The sequence below is a fragment of the Triticum aestivum genome, chromosome 3A (assembly GCF_018294505.1).
Source record: "Triticum aestivum cultivar Chinese Spring chromosome 3A, IWGSC CS RefSeq v2.1, whole genome shotgun sequence".
Taxonomy (NCBI): Eukaryota; Viridiplantae; Streptophyta; class Magnoliopsida; order Poales; family Poaceae; genus Triticum; species Triticum aestivum.
In genome coordinates, this window is record NC_057800.1 from 372,528,856 (window position 1) to 372,535,558 (window position 6,703).

Sequence of the window (6,703 nt, forward strand, 5' to 3'; positions counted from 1 at the left end):
AACATTAACTATAGAATGTAGAATGTAGGACAAGGAATTAGTATAAACTCCTAGGGAAATTCCGGCAGCATAACGGCAGTAAAATGCTTAGAATGAGACATCCTACTAAAATGGGGTGGTAACATACTCATCAGCATTACTCAAGGTTTCTGAGATCATACTAAGCACACTACACCGGAAATACTCAAAACTGGGATATGACTCTGATCAACCAATCCTATGGGACTACGGAGTAGTAACACGTGATCCTGATAGACGGAAGAGAAAGCCTAGTTCCTTAACCCCGTAGGAAAGATAGGATGACTCAGATCAGAAGGCCATGAGGTATAAGGAGTAAAAAGAGCCTTACGTTCCTTCCCACAATCAATTCCCTTATATAACTAAAAGATTTCTAGACTCAACTTCGACCAGTTTGGCTTGGTAATCCTACAGGCAGTCAGGCTCTGATACCAGCGCTGTCAGGACCCCGACTCAATGCCACATCAATCTAGCATGTAACACCTCATATCACTTTGTGGCCTCACGCACGGTATTCCCACGGTGTCGCCTTACCTTTGCCCGGGACCGTTTGCGCCTTTTGGCACACGTATATGATGGTGTCGCTAGCATCCATATGATAAAGAGCCCGGGCTGACATGGCTAGTCGTGAACCCAAATTGGCACTAACTTACAGGGACAGGCATCCATGACCCAGCATCGAACGTGTCGGTCATCAGCGAGTGAATCCAGGCTGTAGCACTGGGCTAACAGGACTCCGGTGAACCGGGCTGTAGCGGGCTAGCAGGACTCCGGTATTCATCGCGTGACATTTCCCCGAAGGGACAGACACAGGATCGAGGAAGGACACATGCCGGCCAGCCTAAGTGTTCCGGAGCAGTAGCAAGCTACCAGGGCTCAGTGGAAGCACTAGGAGACATTTCCCGGTAAGAGAGGCTACTAAGGATAAACAACTAGATAGTCAGATCCCACACATAACAATACACATTACACGTACGCATAACATGCAAGTATGTGCTGTACAACATGGCATCACAGCATAACTCAACAACTTATATAGATAAAGGCTCAGAAGAGCCATCACAGCATTATTACAAACAGGGGTCACATGACCCAATAGTCAGAGCAATCAAGCAACAAGCGGAAGCATTACATGTCTGAGTACAGACATCTATAAATGAAAAAGGCTGAAAGCCTGACTATCTACAACGTTCGCTCAAGATCGTAGCTGAGGTACTAGCTACTAGTCGAAGTCCACGAGATCACTAGTAAGACCGAAGTCTCCGCTGCAAAAACATAAATGAAGCAACATGAGTACAAAGGTACTCAGCAAGACTTACATCAGATCCTAGCATACATGCATTTGTATCAAGAGGGTAATGTGGAGTTTCGTTGCAGCAAGCCAGCTTTGACTCTGTGGCTATCCTGTTCTACGACTACCAGAAACTCTTGAGGTGAAACAACGTACACGAGTCCGCTAATCACCAAACAATACACTACTATGGATTCATCCCCGTCTCCCTACGAGAAGGCCATCCATAGCACTCACACTTGTCTTGAGCATTTTAGAGTATCCACTTCAGGTTGTCTATGTACCATGTAAGCATCCAAGAAGTCCATAACCGCGGACCCGGCTATTCGAATAGATCATGTTAACCCTGCAGGGGTGTACTTCTTCACACACGCTCTCGCCACTTACCGCCATGTACACGTCATGTATCTCGGCAACCTTCAAGCGGAAGCCTGGCGAGGGTGTCGGCCACGACCTGACTAACCACACAAGACTCTAGTCCAGGTTTATCGCCTATTCGGGTTCCATCCGCAAGGAGATCCGGCCGGGGTGTCTCTTACGGCCCCAAACGATGTGTACAGGGTTCCCGAGCCCACCAACCGGGTGCCACTCGGTACACCGGGCCACGTGTGCCTAGTCTGTCCCAAGCCCACCCTGCCGGGTGCCACTTGGTAGAAAAATAGCACTACCTACAAACACCAGAAACTAGTTGCGACTCCTGGACAGAGATCAAGTTGGCTAATAAGTCAAGAGGGGCACTTAAGCATTCCAATGTGTGGTAGTATCGAGTCATTGGACAACATACATAGAACTCAGTGCTTAAGGACGGTTCCAGTGAGACAACCCACCATGTACTCCTACATGGCCTCTCACCGCTACCTTTACCAAATCGTGTTCACACACTTCACTCTCAGCATCAGAACATATCGTGACCCTCCAATTCATTCCCAATGAATCAGACCTGACACAACTCTAAGCAATAGCAGGCATAGCATGGTAGGAACACAACATGGCTTCAATCAACTCCTACACATGCTAGTGGGTTTCAACTATTTACTGTGGCAATGACAGGTCATGCAGAGGAATGGGTTCAACTACCGCAGCACAAAGTAGCAGATGAACCGTTGTTGTCCTAATGCAATAACTGAGAGCAGGAGCGAGAGAGTAGGGTTTTATCGAAATGAACAAGGGGGTTTGCTTGCCTGGTAAATCTACAAGGGAGGCACTGCTTCACAGACAGGTACTCTGGAACGTCTCCGGAGTAGGACCTATCGAGAAGGAACGGTGCCGGCAATCAAAACACAATCATATGCAACAATATGATGCATGAACATGGCATGTAGATGTGATGCTGTTTGAGCTAATGCAACTAGTAAACATTTGGTTTGAAGTCCATTTGAACCAAAGGTTCAAATGCATTACTAAATTAAGTTCCTATATATGCCATAATGTGTTTTCTCATAATCAGCATGTATAAGTTGGTTTGTCATGCATGAAACTAGTACAGATGGAAAGATTGCATTTTTCTGATAATTTTTCATATATAAATTATTTTAATCTGAGCTACGGTTGAATTGTTATGAATTTTTGAAGTTTAAAACAATTTCTGGAATTTTCTGATTAAATTTAATTCCAGAAATCATATTATAGCGCCAGCATGACGTCAGCACGACGTCAGCGGTCAACTGGGCTGGTCCGGGTCAAACCTGACGTGTGGGACCCACACGTCAGTGACAGGGGGGTTAACAGGGGTTAATTTAGTTTAATTAAAAGGTTAGGGGCACCGGGGCCCACTGTCAGTGTCAGGGGGGGTTAGTTAACGGTGATTAGCACTAAGCTAATCACCTGCCGACGGGGCCCACTGTCATTGAGCCAGGGGAGGTCAAACCCCCTGGTCAACCGGGGCTAAAACGCCGGCGTTTAGCCGCCGCTGGCAGCAAACGCGGCGGAGGGGCTCGGGATCGCCGTTCCGGCGACCATTCGGGCGGCGGAGACCACCCACGCGAAGCCCAGGCTCGCGCGCAACTAGTGGTTCATGCGGGAGGCTGCGGGGGCGGCGGAGCTCGCCGGAGCGAAGCTCGGGGCGGTGGCCGGAGCTCGGCTTCAAGCGGAAACGGGCTGCGGGGCACGGGGAGGCCACCTGAGGGGCTCGGCGGCACCCTCGTGGCACCGGGAGCACGCCAGGGTGCTTAGTTTGGGCGGAGGCGGGCCGAGACGGCGGCGGCGACATGGACGGCGGCGAGAGGCTTCGGCCGTGGTGGGGAACGGTGCTACGGCGCGCGGGCAGTTAAACGGGGAGGGGGAAGCGGTGGCGGAGCTCACCGCGGTTGCAGCGACGGTCGAAGTGTGCTCGGGGACGCACTGAAGCGGCCGGAGCGTTGATGGGGATCCACGACGGCCGGCAATGGAAAAGACGACGGCGGCGGCTCCACGGGGCGTCCGGAGGGGCACGGCTTGACGGGGAGCTTCAGGGCGAGGGGGCGGAGCTCCTGCGCGTGTCGGGGAGGCGAGGGGAGACCGGTGGCCACGGCAACGGCGGGCGACGGCAGCGATGGCGCTCGGGTGTGCGAGGGGGAGAGAGAACCAGGGGAGGGGGAGGAATGAGAGAGTGGGAGAGAGGTGCGGGGCGTCGCGTGGCGTCGTCCGGTCCATCCAGAGCGACGAGGGGAGGACAGGCAGGCAGGGAGGGAGGAGGCGTGGCGCGGTGGCGCGCGCGCGCGCCGGGCACGCTCCGTTCCCCTGTCGGGGAGGAAGACGACAGAGGAGGGGGGCCAGGTGGGCTGGGCCGCCTGCTGGCTGGGCCGGCCTGCTGCGGCTGGGCTGCACAGGGGAAGCCCCAGGTAAGCCCCTCCTTCTTTTATTTCTGTTTTCTATTTTTTTCTGACATTTGTTTTGATTTAATAAAATACTAAATCAATTTATTACCTTATGCCAATTTTTGTAGGAGCTAGATATATTATTCCAGAGCTCTTTTATAAATGGCATAATTTTTGGACCATATTTCATATATATAGAAATATATTTCCAATACAAATATTTATCGAATTAATCCAAATGGCCAAAATAAATATCCATGAGCTCCTAAAAATATTGTTTTGATTTTTATCTCTGTCCAATATTTTTAGAGGGCATCATGAGCATTTTCTTGGACCCTTTTGGAGAAATTTTTATTTGGGTCATTTTAAAAAATGATTCTGAGGGTTCCACCAATCCTCATTTCAAATTTAAATGAAATTTAAATATGATGCACAAATGGCTAGCTAGTCTAGATCATACCAGACTAGGGATGTGACATCTACTTGGCCAAACCAAACCTATAATTCAAAGAGAAATACAAAGATATCAAATCATGCATATAAGAATTCAGAGAAGATTCAAACAATATTCGTAGATAATCTGATCATAAATCCACAATTCATCGGATCTCGACAAACACACCGCAAAAGAAGATTACATTGGATAGAACTCCAAGAACATCGAGGAGAACATGGTATTGAAGATCATAGAGAGAGAAGAATCCATCTAGATACAAGCCATTGACCCGTAGGTCTGAGGTAAACTACTCACGCTTCATTGAAAGGGCAATAGGGTTGATGTAGAAGCCCTCTGTGATCGAATCCCCCCCGACAGATTGCTGGAGAAGGTCCCAAGATGGGATCTCATGGGAATAGAAGGTTGCGGCGGCGGAAAAGTATTTTCGTCGCTTGCTCTGAGGGTTTGAGAATATATGTGAATTTATAGGCCAAGGTAGGTGGTCAGGGCACTCCTGAGGTGGCCACAAGCCCTAGGGGCACCCCCCTAGGGCGTGCCCCCCGGTTTGTCATCGCCTCGAGGGTCTTCTGACTTGGACTCCAAGTCATACGTGTGTCTTTTGATCCAAGAAAAATCATCGCTAAAGTTTCATTCCATGTGGACTCTGTTTGATATTCCTTTTCTACGAAACTCAAAACAAGGAAAAACAGAAATTGGCACTAGGCTCTAGGTTAATAGGTTAGTCTCAAAAGTAATATAAAATAGCATATAAAACATCCAAAAAAGATAATATAATGGAATGGAACAATCATAAATTATAGATACGTTGCAGACGTATCAAGCATCCCCAAGCTTAATTCCAGCTTGTCCTCGAGTAGATAAATGATAAAAATAGAATTTTTGATGTGGAATGCTACCTAACATATTTATCCATGTAATTTTCTTTATTGTGGCATGAATATTCATATACATAAGATTAAAAACAAAAGTTTAATATTGACATAAAAACAATAATACTTCAAGCATACTAACAAAGCAATTATGTCTTCCTCAAAATAACATGGCCAAAGAAAGTTATCCCTACAAAATCATATAGTCTGGCTATTCACCATCTTCATCACACAAAGTATTAAATCATGCACAACCCCGATGACAAGCCAAGAAATTGTTTCATACTTTTGATGTTCTCAAACTTTTTCAACTTTCACGCAATACATGAGCGTGAGCCATGGATATAACACTGTAGGTGGAATAGAATATGGTGGTTGCGGAGAATACAAAAAGAAGGAGATAGTCTCACATCAACTAGGCGTATCAACGGGCTATGGAGATGCCCATCAATAGATATCAATGTGAGTGAGTAGGGATTGCCATGCAACAGATGCACTAGAGCTGTAAGTGTATGAAAGCTCAAAAAGAAACTAAGTGGGTGTGCATCCAACTCACTTGCTCACAAAGACATAGGGCAATTTGAGGAAGCCCATCATTGGAATATACAAGCCAAGTTCTATAATGAAAATTTCCACTAGTATATGAAAGTGACAAAAATAGGAGACTCTCTATCATGAAGATCATGGTGCTACTTTGAAGCACAAGTTTGGAAAAGGATAGTAACATTGTACCTTCTCTCTTTTCTCATTTTTTTGGTGGGCTTTTTTGGCCTCTTTTATTTTTTGTGGGCTTCTTTGGCCTCCTTTATTTTTTTTAAAGTCCGAAGACTCATCCCAACTTGTGAGGGAATCATAGCTTCCTTCATCCTTTCCTCACATGGGACAATTCTCTAATAATGATGATCATCACACTTTTATTTACTTACAACTCAAGAATTACAACTTGATTCTAGAACAAAATATGACTCTATAGGAAAGCCTCCGATGGTGTACCGGGATGTGCAATGACTCAAGAGTGACATGTATAAAAAAATATGAATGGTGGCTTTGCCACAAATACGACATCAACTACATGATCATGCAAAGCAATATGACAATGATGAAGCGTGTCATAATAAACGGAATGGTGGAAGTTGCATGGAAATATATCTTGGAATGTCTATGGAAATGCCATAATAAGTAGGTATGATGGCTGTTTTGAGGAAGGTGGTGGTGGGCTTAATGCACCGGCGAAAGTTGAGCGGTACTAGAAAGGCTAGCAATGGTGGAAGGG